This window comes from Euprymna scolopes, chromosome 2 (genome assembly GCF_053919585.1).
Source record: "Euprymna scolopes isolate OS-2025 chromosome 2, ASM5391958v1, whole genome shotgun sequence".
Classification (NCBI taxonomy): Eukaryota; Metazoa; Mollusca; class Cephalopoda; order Sepiida; family Sepiolidae; genus Euprymna; species Euprymna scolopes.
Window position 1 is genome coordinate 37978109 of NC_136483.1, and position 15918 is coordinate 37994026.

Sequence of the window (15918 nt, forward strand, 5' to 3'; positions counted from 1 at the left end):
TGGCTCAGTTATGCCTTCATGTCAGGTCTCCCCAGTTCAGTTAGACAACAATTGTGTGGGTCCTCAAGGATAGAGCACATGACCCTGAAACAAATTGTTGCTAGGGCTCGAGCTCTCATGACAGAAGAGATAGAGACGGATGAGCCTGTTGCCTCAGTGGCTGGGTGATGCAGAGTTCTTCCTCATGTACCTGTGGACCCACCTTCAACCTTTGACCAGTAGAACATAATTGCAGTGCAGTGCCACAAGTGTGGAGGTCCAATTTGCTTTGTCAGAGACTGCCAACAGCTCGGGGGCAAAGCAAGAGTGCTCCTGGAGACACACTGTTATCGGTGCCAGCAACAATGACATGTCGCATTGAGGTAATCAGATGAAACAAGGGGTGAACAAGCTAGCACTACCCTCTCCCCAAATAAATTAGAAGTGCTCTCCATAATAAAGGTAAAGATCAATGGGCTAGATAGGATAATATTGGTGAATTCTGGCTGCTTCTCATCTTGTCTAAGAATTTTATTAATTATAGAAATAATTAGTTTATTAATACAAAGATGATGAAAGTTTTTTGAATATAGCCTTCAACAATGCAGTCGAAACAAATACAAAGTCTGCATTGAATTTTACAAGATAAGAAACGATTCATGTTGTCAATTTTTTAAAGAAGTTTTTATATTGGTTTAAGTTTTATTTTATTTTTTCTTATATAATTTATTACTATTCCATGTATTTAGAGTACTATAGTATATTTTGTATATATTTTTTCAGTATTTATATCAACAGGGCTCAACACATAAGCAGAACTTAGTACTAGTACAAAACATATTCATGACATGTAATCAACATAGAAATCTTTTTGTTTCATTGCTGAATCAGATTTGTGGGCATAATAATTATGACTAGACGTTTTATGGAGTTCATTCAAAAACCTTTAGGAGTTTACCGCATTCTGAGCACAGCTATCTTTGTTTGAAGACATTCTGCGCCAAGAAAAAACTTTCAGTAGCTAACACTTATTAAATCCTCTCAATTCACTGTCATAACTTCTGACGAATTGTACTCAACTGTAGTAGTAGTAGTAGTAGTAGTAGTAGTAGTAGTAGTAGTAGTAGTAAGCAATCTTCTATCTCGGGAGATAATGATGCATGCCTTGGTGTTTCAGCAGATTGTTTTTGGACATCTTCGAGTGTGGCTTGGGAACCCTATTCGAGAATGGCAGTCTCCATCATATGGGCACAGGAAGAATGATGGTGTGCTCGGGTCTGCAGCCTTTTGACGTTGCTTTCTGAGTCATCTCCTGTCCTCCAGCATTAGATTTCTGTTGTCCTCTCCCCACTTCCTGCCATACAGCACCTCACCAGGTGCCGTAGTTGCCTGCCAGCTGCTTCCAGCTACTCAGGTCGATGCCAGTCAGTTTCAGGCCGCGTTTTCAAATTCAACTGTATATACCAGATAAATAAATTTATATAAATTATAGTTTAAAGAATGGGCCTTGTTTTCCTTTCTTTTACAGATTATTAGGAGATAACATTATTATTCATGTGAAGATCAGTTCCTACAAATCTACTAATCAATGCCTGCTTATAACCAGTGTCTACCAAAGCTGTACACTGCCTTCCTTACTTTTTTTTTTTTTTTAATCCATTTTCACCCCAAACAAGACACAGTGCCACTTTGAAATAGGCTGCTATTGGGGACATAAGTTGTAGGGGAATTATGAAGGGAGATGAGTAGCAAGATGTCTGTTCACATTACACTTGAACTTCTGCATATCAGTACAGTTGGGAAAGCAGAATCCCATAAGGGAGTTTCAAAGACTTGCAGTTCTGGAGAAGAAACTATTGGAGTAAAAAGCTTTCTTACACCTAGGGATCTCTACTGTAAAGGGATGGGACTTAGTTGCTTGTCAGTTTTGTCAGGGGTAGTTACGTCGAGGAGGTACAAGTGCTTGTAGTTCGTCAGAGCATTCATCATTAAAGTACTTGTAGAACAGGCAGAGGGATGCAAAATTTCGTTGATGGGACAAAGGCTGAAGCCTAGATGATAGTTCAGAACCTATCAGGTTGACGACTCTTTGAACCCTGTCCAGGAGTGAGAGACAAGCAGCAGATGCATCAGCCCAAATGTGACAACAGTACTCCATACATGGGGAAATGGTGGCCTTATAGAGGTACGGGATACTTTCAGGCATAAGTAATTTTCTAGCACGGTAGAGAGAGCCCACCTTCTTAGCAGCAGCCTTGGCCATGCTCTCAATGTATCTATTCCAGTTCATGTTCCCTGTAAACGTCAGGCCTAGGAGTTTAAAGGAAGTACTTTCAGGTAATGTGTTCTTAGCCATTGCTATTGGTGGTAGAGAAGGTTTCTTGTAGTTATTGAAGGAAACAAGCTTAGTCTTGGTAGCATTGAATGTGACCCTCCATTTTTGTGCCCATTCCACTACAGATTGGAGGTCATCCTCTAGTGTTTCTGCCATTTCCTTAGATATGTGTTCATTTGTTTTCCCCTCGTGCCTGTTATAGAGTGGTGTTATCAGCAAATATACCCATCTCAGAAACAATTTTATCAGGGAGGTCATTTATGAATATTAAGAATAATAAAGGTCCAAGGATAAACCCCTGAGGTACTCCCGCATTTATATCATATTGTTTAGATGTACAACCGTTGAGGACAACTTGAATTTTTCTCTTACTTAAGAAGGATTTAATTACATTATGTATTCTTCCAGTGATACCATATGATTTAATTTTCCTTAGAAGACCATCATGTCATACCCTGTCAAAAGCCTTAGATATATTGAGGGCTACCATTCTACCCTCCCCTGTTTTGTCCAGTGAACGGTTTATACGTTCAGAGATTACAGTTAAGATATCTGCTGTGGAACGGCTTGCCTAAATCCATATTATTAGTCGGTCAGGAGTTTAGCAGCTGTTAGGTGTTGGACTAGGGCTTGATTAATTAAGAATTCAAATATTTTGGCAAAAAGCGGGAGGAGGCTAATGGGGCGATAATTTAGTGGGTCAGTTCTTTCACCAGAATTCTTGAAAACTGGTATCACAGAAGCGATTTTTCAGCAGTCAGGGAAGCAAGATTCGTTAAGACATTTATTGTAAAGTTTGGAGAGAACTGGAGCAACCTCAGCAGAGCATTTTTTAATAGCACAGCCGGGATAAGGTCGGATCCACATGCTTTTGAGGTGTCTGAGTGTTTTATGATACCATGCACCTGAGAAGGGGTGATTTTCAGATCGTCTAGTGTGGCGTCTGTCTGCAAAGGAAAGTCGGGGAGGAAGTGGTGTGCCGGGTCCAGTGTGGAGTTTAAGGCAAACCGACTGGCAAGCAGATTAGCCTTGTCGATTGCCATGCAAGCAACTTCATGATTGTTTGATAGTGGAGGAATCGTTGACTGCCTATTATTTACATTTCATTGACAAAGTATGCCAGCTATTGGCAGTGTCTCGTTTTTCACTTCCTTGGAGAGTAAGCTGACACTGACTGATGAATTCTCTCCCCTGAAGCACATCTTTGAAACTCTGATGCAACATGACTGGTTTCATTAATTCAGAATAATCGCACCCTTTAACATAACTGCTGTGATTGATCAATCATTTCCTGTACTTACCATTGGTCATGTGATTGGATTCAGAGAACTTATAGCAGACAATCTCACATTGTCTTGTCTCTGTCAATGGTGAGGCTTAATAAGTGGCAGCGGCAATCTTCTCATCTTCCTTTGTATCAGCAATAATCATTCGTGCTTGTTTTACTTGTTGTCAAAATATTGTAGTATGCATTTTTAATGATGTCCAGAAAGTCTGTCTGATACTCTGCGTCAGTCTCGACATGAATGCTCAAATCATCCATCTTGCCAAGCCGTCCCCTTAAATATGCAAATTATACCAAATTCCCACGACTAATGATTACTTCATTGCTGTATTGATGACTACCATACACTCAGTAACCCTTTATCCTTGAGTGGCCTTAAAACCTTGATAAGTAGTGACTCTCTTGTGTTACAACTGGAAGATAACCCTACTAATATCAAGATAACATGCAAAACAGACAATTCCTGTTTGTATGATGCGGTGCATTCTACCTCACAAATACTTGATAAAAGACTGCAAATTGAAATGGCAATTCTTAGAGAAATGGTTGACAGAGGAGAAATTGCAGAGATATCTTGGATACCCACTGATAAACAGATTGCTGATGGTTTAACCAAAAAGGGAGTCCCCTCCTTTAAAATTCTTGTATTAACATCTGAACCAAAGGAATCATCAGTCTAATTTTAAAATGTGGAGCCATAAAATTTTGTTCAACCATTTCCTCTTTTCTTTTCTCTACAGATAACTTTTTGATGCTGTCTCCTGAAAGTCCATCCTTAGTACCAGAAAGGAAAGTAGGGAAGTGTTAATGTCCCATCCTAGTTACCCTGCCCAAGGAAAGACTGATGATCTCCCCTTGTATTGGAGGAGGGCTACCAGGGGGCGGAAGGGAGACAGACAGTTCTTTACTTCTCTTCGAGACAAGTTGCATGCGTCGGTACTCTGAATAAACATCTTCCATTTACGACATCATCGGCTGGACATTATTTATTTCACTTTAACATCTGGGCTGTCAATGCCAAGAATGCACTTCACAATTCATATGGTTATAGTCCTAACCAGCTAGTTTTTGGTAAAAATCCTAACCTGCCTTCCCTTTTGAATGATCAACTTCCTGCACTAGAAGGTGTAAGTACTAGCCAAATTGTTGCTGACAACCTCAATGCAATGCATGCTGCAAGGAAAGGTTTCATAGAGTGTGAAGCCTCTGAGAAATTGAGATGAGCCCTTCGTCATCAGGTGAGGACCACCATAACTGATCAATACAAAAATGGTGACCTTGTCCTTTTTAAAAGAAATGAATCTGATAGATGGCTTGGTCCTGGTGCTGTCATAGGCTGGGAACATAAACAAGTACTGGTAAAACATAGAGCCACATATGTTAGAGTGCATCCCTCTCGCTTAATTTTATATCCTGACACACATCATAACACCTCTGAGCACCATGACACCAGTGGACAAATAAAACCTCAGAACCAAAATAATAACACAACAAGTGGATATATGCCAGCAGATGACGGGAGTGAAACTGATGATAATCCTGAACAGAATGGAGCCAATGCATGTGACACACTACCAAAAATGATCACTAAATCTGTGCAACTGCCTAAACCAGACCAAACTATAATATGCAAATTCACCAATGATGAAGACCAAGAATGGAAGAAACTGAATGTGATCAGTAGAGCTGGTAAAGCCACTGGCAAAAATAAATATCTAATGAACGTTGTTATGAAGGAAGGTGATCCATTTTGGCTAGATTTTGAGAATGAGGTCTTAGAATGGGAAACCAATAATGACGATCAAACCCTCACTGAACAAGCCCTGGAAGTAAATCTAATTACTGACTCCTCTAATGACGAATATGACAAAACCAGGAAGAGAGAACTCCAATGAAAAAAAAATCAATATTACAGATCTTCTAAATACATTTTTTTTTTTAAATTACATTTTCACCCCAAACAAGGCACATTGCCACTTTGGTGTAGGGGGCTACTATCAGAGGAAACATCTACTCTACTCCTCCAGATAAAATCACAATGCTACAAATTGGTCATAAGTGATGAGCAAAAATCGGAACATAGTCAACTACTACCAAGGGGACCCTATGTTGCCCGGGATTGAATGATGATCAACAAATGTTTCACCCTCTTATATTTTTATTGTCATTGAAATTGGTGAAATCGTCCATTTTTCAACCAAATCAATTGATTGCCTGCTCTAGTTGTGGGCACACCGTGGTGAAGGGAGAGGAAGCTTCACATGACTCTCTCAGTAACTTAGTCTACAATACATTGTTATCTACATTGCACTGTAGAGAATTTATAAAATTATTTTTTATATATAATGACTTGAATTAAAGTTTAAAATGCAAAAGTCAAGTATCATGCTTCAATTGTGCTCTAAGCAAAAACATTCATTTTGAATACGTCATTGTATCGAAGAACCTGCTGTTGATTTTATATGCTTGGCCTTACTGTTTGTGCGGTGATAATGGCTTGAATTTTAGTTTAAAATAAAAAGTCACATATCATGATGTAATTGTGTTTTAAGCAGAAACATTAATTTTGAACGCACCCCTGTCATATCAAAGAACCTACTATTGATTTTATATGTTGAGCCTTTTGACCTGTGTTGTAATAAAACTTCTTAAATATACTTGTGATGTTAGGCTGTGTAAGGTGTTAACTTTGGTTAAAATCGTATGTTCTATCAGATTATTTTGATTATCGATACTTATTGAAGACATTTCGATGCAAAACCTGTTGCTGAACAATGCCAGGTACCCAGCCATTTTCGAGTCCATAGGGAACGAACTCACACATACACAGAGGCAAAGTTCTTTTTATATAATAGTAGAGATAGAGATAGTGTTGAAGGCCTCTTTGGTCTGCTGCAAACTCACTTTTTTGCTTTTAAGTGCTGGTATACGATGGGAACACTATCTCGCAGATGTTGCAGTAGTATTAATTTTTTCCTGTTTAATTAAAATCAGATTCCAATACAAGAATGATTGCTAAATAAAACAAACATAAAAATTCAGTTGCTAGAACTAAATATAGCATGAATTAACCAACATCAATTCATGAACAATCTGATCTTAATGAAATGATACGTCATAAACACAAAAGGCAACTTAATTTCACTTCACATACATTGACTAAGATTCTAAAAAGTTAATTTCAGTACTAACTACCATACGAGACTTTCCTCTTTACACATTTTAAGTAGAAACTTTTTAAAAAAAAGCTTCTATATTATATCAGCTAATATCATAAGGCAATCAATGTACATAAAACAACAAACTTAATAACAGATTATTTAAATGTTGCGTCCCTCGATAGGATGATTATACCCCATCACTTGAGCAGCAGAGGATGCGAAGGAATCCAATTCTGGCATACAACATCATCAACAAGAGTTTAAATCTACCTTTTAAGGAGTTTTTACACCTTCCAAAAAAAAAAAATACCATTGTTTCTTTTGTCTCAATAGATGCTACCAGATCAGACTGTCTGAAGATATTGGCTTCTTTACTTAAATGCACCAAACATTAATGTCATTGTTTTTTTTTTGTTTTCATTTCCCTTTGCCAAATTCAATCATGTTCTGTAAAGCCAAAAGAAAAAAATTATTTTTCTCTAAAAACAACCAAACTAAACACCATGATTTGAAGCTATAAACAACTTGAAGTATAAGACCTTTTTTCCAAATTAATTTGGTATTAAATAACTCAAAAAGGATTGAAATGCCATAAACAAAACAACCAAACCAAACACCATGAATAAATATTTGAAGATATAAACAATTTGAAGCAAAAACACTTTTTTACATTTGATATTAAATAATCTGAAAAACGATTAATATGAGTAAAACAAAACAACCAAACCAAACTTTCTACTCGGTGGAACACCCTGCCAGATGATGTACCGAAGCCTATCATATTTATAGTGGCTTTGGACAAACATTCAGGCTTTCTTTTTACATTGCATGTTGCAGTTTGCTATTTTTTTCCACAAATTTGATTGGATTTAATAAAGATACCAGGCTTTGTACAAAAGGGAATTTTAATGAGGTTTATGAATTTAATATTTACAAATATTTTTTTCGGGGAAGCCATAAATAAAAGCATAAATAAAATTTATCAGTGTTTTTTTTTTTTTTTTTTTTTACTTTTTTGTTATAGAAAGATGTACTTTGCTTGAAGCTTTATGTGTAATGTGTAAATTGTTGTAGGAAGTGCAAATGCAGTTTTATAGAAAAACATTGTTGAATATGAGACAAGGGAAACAGAATAAAAGCACATAACAATAATATAATTATTACTGGTAAAATATTCTAACTAATTAATTTAATAATATCAAACACAAAATACATAATTATATTGAGGGTACCGGATTGACAGTTACTGGCTGCTGTTTCCAACTGGTAGTACAGGTGCCCTAACTCTTTGGTAGCGCTTAGAGCGGCTACTCCATCAACAGTTGTATAATATTGGGATGTTTGCAGTGCCATGGCGCGCATGGAAAGGGACCCTGCACTCATCCCCGGTGGGCTTTCCTGAGGCCACAGTCCTAGTTGATGGAGGGTCAGCTGATGGTCTACTTGTGATGCATGTGTGATACTCTGCATAACCTCCTGTTCGGCTTCCCTAACCTAACTGAAACTCGTTAAAAAAAAATTATGACAGTACAATATAAAAATAAGCTTAAACCAGGCTTAGGGTCAAACAAATCCAACTTGCCTCCTCCCTTGAGGCTTGCATTCACAAATATCCGTGGGCTTAGAACTAATTTAGCTGATGTTGAAGCATTTCTCCTAACAAATACCCCGGATATCTTAGCACTAAGTGAGACTAACCTACACTCCTCCATCCCCTCTAACTACTTTAACATGCCTGGATATCTCCCACTCTGCCGTAAGGACTCTCACAGACATATGCACGGACTTGGAGTTTACATTCGTAATACCCTTCCCTTGACTAGAGAAACAAACCTAGAAACGGATGATCAAGCCTTTATGTGCTTTAGACTAATCATGCAACACAACATTAGCTACTTTTACTTTCTCTACCGCTCTCCCTCGACCCAAGACTGCACCATAATAAACAAAGTATCTGACAGCATAGACACAGCACTCTCCTTAGACACTAGCGCCCAAGTACATGTATTTGGTGACTTTAATGTTCATCATAAAAACTGGCTTGGATTCTCTACTTACACAGATGCAGCAGGCAGCGCAACTCATAGTTTCTCTGTATCTCACTCCCTATCGCAAATTGTTACTTTTCCAACCCGCTTCCCTGATCAGGAAGAACAACACGCATCACTATTAGATCTGTTTTTGACCACAGTTCCTGATGACTGTGTAACGAAAGCCGACAGTCCACTTGGGAACGCTGATCATGCGGTGATAATGGTTGAAATCGCCCTAAACTCTAGACCCAAAACTGAAGAGCAAGTGCTCAAAACAACGAGATATTATAAAAAGGCTGACTGAGAAGCCATCAGAGATCTTATCAGAGAAACCCCATGGGGAAATATTTTTTCTCTTCCTGCTGAACAGTGCAACCGAGACCACTGAATGGTTCAAAACTGCAATCGAAGCGCATGTTCCCATGCGGAAATTCTATAGCAAGCCCCACTCTCCCCAATGGTTTACTTCGACTTGCGCAACTGCCATTGCTCAAAGGCAGCATGCATTCCGCAGGTTTAACCGACATAAGTCCAGTTCAAACAGACAGAAGTACATAGAAGCTAGAAGTAACGTTAAGAAAGAAATAGCGACAGCTAAGAGGGAATTTACGGAAACCACTAAAAACGCATCGAAGCACAAAAACTAGGAACTCGTGACTTCTGGAAAATCTACAACAGTGTAGTAAATAATGGGCAATCAACAATTCCTCCACTAACCAACAATCACAAGGTTCTTTGCTCAGCAACCGAGAAGGCTAACATGCTTGCCAGTCGGTTTGCCTCAAACTCCACACTGGACCCTCTAAACCACCCCCTACCTCAATTTCCTATGCGGACAGACGCCACGCTTGACGATCTAATAATCACCCCTGCTCAGGTGCATGCTATCATAAAAAACCTTGACACTTCAAAAGCATGTGGACCCGACCTCATTCCAGCTGTGCTATTAAAAAAGTGCTCAGCCGAAGTAGCTCCAGTTCTCTCCAAACTCTACAACAAATGCCTTAATGAATCTTGCTTTCCGGGCTGTTGGAAAACTGCTTCTGTGGTACCAGTAGTCAAGAATTCTGGCGAAAGAACTGACCCATTAAATTATCGCCCTATTAGCCTCCTCCCACTTTTTGCCAAAATATTTGAGACCTTAATTAACCATGCTCTAGTCCAGCACCCTACAGATGCTAAACTTCTGACCGACCAACAATATGGATTTAGACAAGCCCGTTTCACGGCAGACATCCTCACTGTAATCTCTGAACACATATACCATTCACTGGACAAAGCGGGAGAGGGCAGAGTGGTAGCTCTAGATATATCCAAGACAGGGTATGGCATAAGGGTCTCCTCAGGAAGATTAGATCATACGGTATCACTGGTAGAATACTTAATATAATTAAATCCTTCTTAGATAAGAGAAAAATCCAGGTTGTCCTCGACGGTCGTACATCTAAACAATATGATATAAATGCGGGAGTGCCCCAGGGATCTATCCTTGGACCTCTGCTGTTCCTGATATTCATAAATGACTTCCCCGACAAAATTGCCTCTGAGATGGGTATATATGCTGATGACACCACACTCTATAGCAGGCACGACAGGAAAACAAATGAACATATATCTAAAGAAATGGCAGAAACACGAGAGGATGACCTCCAATCAGTAGTGGAATGGGGACAAAAATGGATGGTCACGTTCAATACCGCCAAGACAAAACTGGTTTCATTCAATAATTACAAGAAACCTTCTCTACCACCTATAGCAATGGCCAACGACTCTTTATCTGAGAGTACGTCTCTCAAGCTCCTTGGCCTAACGCTCACAGGAAACATGAGCTGGAACAATTACATCGAGAGCATTGCCAGGGCCGCTGCGAGGAAGGTGGGCTCTCTCTACCCTGCTAGAAAACTTCTAACACCCGAAAGTATCCTGTACCTCTACAAAGCCACTATTCGCCCATGTATGGAGTATTGCTGTCATATTTGGGCTGGTGCATCGGCTACTAGTCTCTCGCTCCTTGACAGGGTTCAAAAGAGAGTCGCAAATCTGATAGGCCCTAAACTGGCATCTAAGCTTCAGCCTCTGTCCCATCGACGAAACGTTGCATCCCTCTGCCTGTTCTACAAGTATTATAATGGTGAATGCTCTGATGAACTGCAAGCACTTGTGCCCCCACGACGTAAATACCCTCGACAGACCCGACAAGCTGCAAAATCCCACCCTCACACTATAGAGATCCCTAGATGTAAAAGATCTTTCTACTCCAGTAGTTTCTTCCCCAGAACTGCTAGACTTTGGAATTCCATTTCAGGTCACTGCTTCCCCAACTGTACTGACATGCATAAGTTCAAGTGCAACGTGAACCAACATCTCGCTGCCCAAATCCCTACATAGTACCCCAGTAGATGTTTCCCCTGATAGTAGCCCCCTACACCAAAGTGGCAATGTGCCTTGTTTGGGGTGAAAATGTAATAAAAAAAAAATAAATAAAAAGCTCATATTTTAACAATAATTTATGATTCTCTGTGAACCTAAGGCAAGAGGTATCTTATGACTTCTGGCTCCTGATATAAACACACCTGAATGCAATGGTTGTATGTATTATTTTTCTTCTTTCTGAAGATGAGGTTTATCTTGAAAATTTAAAGAACATAACGCTATGATATTATCATACGTTGGTAAATAATTGATAATGGAAAATTATTGAAATCTTTCAATATAGTCATTTATTTTGTTTACCTTCTCTCATATCCAACAGCGTTTTTTTTTACAAAAACTGCATTGTCATAGCTTTCAAACACAACTCATACACTCATTTGTTTTCATGATGAATATTCTATGCTTGACTGAAGTAGGAAGGTTGCACTCTCATATGCTTTATCAATGAGTCAGTGTGACTTTTAATTGAAGTCGTTGGTTGTTTTTGTTTTACGGCATATCAACCCTTTTTGGGTTATTTAATGCGGAATCCAAAGATTTTGAAGAAAATTTTTTTTTAATAGAATATATTTGTTGTTTTCACGTTAGTTTCTATTTAACCCATAGTTGGGACCCTAACAGGTATTACCACTCCGGGTCAGAGTGGACCTGGGAGCAATGGTAATTAAAGGGTGGCTCCACACTCCCCAAAGCCCACAAGCTGGGGCCCTCACCACTAGATATAGTTTAAGGTCATATCCAGGACCCCCATTGAGGGACATTTACCCTCTGCAGGGGAGGCAGTCGGCGTATTCTAATGCCCCACCGACAGGGCCTAATTGAAGTCAAACTAACAATACAGACATATCAGACAAAGAGAAAGCAATTAGAAGAAGGATAAAAGAGTTGAGTAGGGTTGAATAAGACAGTGAGGAGAAAGAGTAAAAAATCTATGTTTGAGTTTTTATTTGATTTTAATACGAGCTATTTAGGAGATGGCAAAAGTTCGCCTAAGCGGCTACATGTTGAAGTTATTTACTGGTGTTGTGGCTAAAAAGGATGAGGTTGGTGACAAGACTTCAGCATGGGGATGACTTGTTGATGGCATTATATCTGGAAGGAATTGGATGACCAGATGAACATGTACAAGATTGAGGTCTGGGTGTATTTACAGGTCTACAGAATGTCAAGTGGTTAGGCAAGCTGCTAACCATATATACTAGCAGAATCAGGAAGTCAACTAAACTAGCTGACTTTAAAGAAGGAGTCAAAGAAAGGAGTCATAAAACTGATCCTTCTTCACAGAGTTCCCTGATTCCATCTCTGTTCGACAACAAGAACACAAAACCTGGAGAAACTGATAGAAAGGCTAAGATGTGGTCATGGTTGTTCAAACACTTCAGAAAGATTTGTATTATTTGGATTCATTGGAATACTATTCTCATCTTGAGTATCATTTTCATAACGTTTTGTTCAATATAACCTCTGACCTTCTTCAGGTGTATCTTGTCAAACTCGGGAATATTTCTGCTGAACTAAGGAACTACCCGCAAGGACACGTAGCGCAGTGGTTCTTGAAAAAATCAATTGTAAAAGTGATATTCTCCTGAAGATTGAAGATTCAATTCTTGGTGTGGGCAACCGAAAAATACAATTGTGAATTACTTATCAAGTCATGGCTTATGGAACAAGAGTATGTTACTCCCGTGAAGTAAATAAAGGGTTCTGTTTGAAATTCCATCCAAATTCCCATCATGACCGAAACATTCCCGAGTTCAACCAGATACACCCGAAGAAGGTCGGAGGTTACATCGACCGAAACATTGTGAAAATTGCACTCAAGATAAGAACAGTAGTCTGCTAAATCCAAATAATATGAATAACCAATCTAAATAATATGAATAACCAATCTAAATAATATGAATAACCAATCTAAATAATATGAATAACCAATCTAAATAATATGAATAACCAATCTAAATAATATGAATAACCAATCTAAATAATATGAATAACCAATCTAAATAATATGAATAACCAATCTCAAAAATTCAGAAATGTCACTTCAGAATGATGTTTCATTTCTGGCATGGGCACTCCTAACATCCATATCATCTACTACAGGCAAAGTACAGATTTAACATTATTTTCCTCAACAGACACCTTCAAAGGCAAAAATATATAACGTGATCTTCAGCTCTAATTGAGACGGGCTATTCGCAGAAAAAGATGATATGAAGTAATGTTGATTTTAGACGTAAAAAAAGAAAAAAGAAAAAAAGAAAACGTGAACATGATTCATGTTGCAGATGGAGGACTTGCTGATCTAGAAATGCGTGATTATCCTATATTAAACAAAAAAATAAAACCCTCCACTCTAAAAAAACAATGCGTCGTATTTATTTACATATAAAAGTAAATTTATATACTTCTATCCTGTCATGCAAAAGTTAGTGAGTGTCTTTTTCTAACCGTGGATCAATTATAAGTAGGGAAAGAAAGCAAAAAAGTAAAAAGGAAGTCAGACAACCATCTAAGTCTGACCCCTCCACCTGAACTGAATTCGGAAAGAAATCTTTCATTGTATAATAAAAAGTCAACAGTATGTGTTTGTTTTCTTTAGGTCATCAGACATGATAATAATTTATATATGAAAAATTACATTATTGACATTCTAAGATTTTATATATTTTAATAATATATTTAGATAAATAGTGAATGTGAACTCTAGCAAAGCAGTTTTTCATTTCCTTTACAACTACTCGTCTATTTTAGAAGTTTTTCATCGTGTTGCAACCTTCATTTTTTTTCCTTTTGTATTGTCAAACAAGACTTACGCTTAGTGTTGGAGTTAATAAAGTGCATGTTTTTATTTTTAAGGATACTGTTGTTTTTCCTTCTGCTGAAAAAAAAAAGGCAAGTACAAAATCTAAAATATTCTAGTAGTTGTGAATACAAATAAAAATGCGTAATTGTTTCGTAAATACAAGAAAATGGTTATTCGTTCTGTTCTACTTTACGTAGTCAAGAACTGGGTAACAATTTTGCGTTAAATTTATGTAGTTAAATGAACTCCTGCCCCACATATTGTTATTTATTTAAATATTATTGTAAATGAGAACCCTCAGCTAAATCCCCCTCCACTCAAAAATGAGATTCTACTTTTTTAGGCGATTACGTGTGAACACCCTAAAAAACTTGGAGAAGGGTTAAGAATTATTTGAGGATTTAGAGTGAGAGATCAGTTTCGCATATAAATTGATCACACACTTTCAACTAGATAATTTTTAAACATGTTTTAGTTAAATATCTAGGTACAGGCAAAATGAATGCTGATGCTCAAAATGTATAAACATTTTGACCCCTTCCTTTACTTAAAAAAATCACCAAAAATCAGGAAATTAACCAATTTTAATGAAATTTTCAGTATTTATCAAATAATGATCGCGGAATATAACGAACTAATTATGTTTACTTAAATCTTAGTGGAAATGTATTATTTTGTTTAAACAAAAAATACCTTTACTAAAGTTATGGTTTTCAGTAGTAAATAAAATATGCAAGAATTTATTTTTGCTTTTTTTTTTTATATAAATAAAGCATCGTAATTTGTAACAATAAAAATAAAATAAAAGAATTTTTATAGGAACATTACGAAAAAAGACCCTAAATCCGTATTAATGAATTCTATAACTCGAAGAAAAATGAATTTCTCAAACTACCAATATTACGATTGAATTAAGGGTGCTAATGCAGAGAGTGATCCGCACTATTTTTTAAATCGTATTTTCACGTTTAATTAAAGTTTTATATGTTTTTTTTTATTCAATTGTAAGGTTAAAGTACAGAATATGTACAAAACACCATCCCTCCCCATGTTAAGAATGGCTTTTTAAATAATAACGTTATTATTTCAGCACGGATCACTCTCTGCATGAGTACCGAATTAAGCATTGCTTATTTAATATTTTCACACCAAAAAATTATAATTGCAAAAAATATTTCTACTTTTTTTTTTATAATTACGGGTTTCGCATAATTTTTATATGCAAGATTTTAATAATTTCCTTGCTCGCAAGAATATGAAACTTTCAGCGTAACATATTTTTTATATAATATTGAACAATAATTAAAACAAAACTTAATTTAAAAACAGGAACATAGAAAAATAATTAAATTAAAAAATGCAAAAATTAATACAAACGTTCAGAAAAAAAATGTACGGATGCGCGCGACTGGGAAAAAAATGAAGTTCCTCCCTTTTAATTACATGACGTCATTTTCGACTGCTTGAAATTTTGGGCCTTCGTAATTTTCGTGGTAACAAAATTTTAGTTTGTTGCGTTTTGCGAACGCCAGAATCACTCGGTTTTTGGGCTAATTAATTTATGTTTTGTAAAAACAAGGTGTTTTTTTTTTTTTTAATTTAATTCAATATCTTAGGACTTTACTTTACTAATTATCTTTGAAATAGTCCCAGAAAACTAATATTTATCTTTTAAAGGATTTTTGGGTTTGTTTTACTGTACACATAGATTCGAAAAAGTTGTCACAAAACAAATATAGAACAAATAAATGTTATCAAAGGCAAGATAAGTTAATTTTCTACCCAACTGAATGTTTTTAGTGTTTATATTTAATGTAACATGTTTATTCAGCTCGAAAAACATACAGTGTTTACCGATGTATTGGAAAAATTCAAAATGGCGCCCG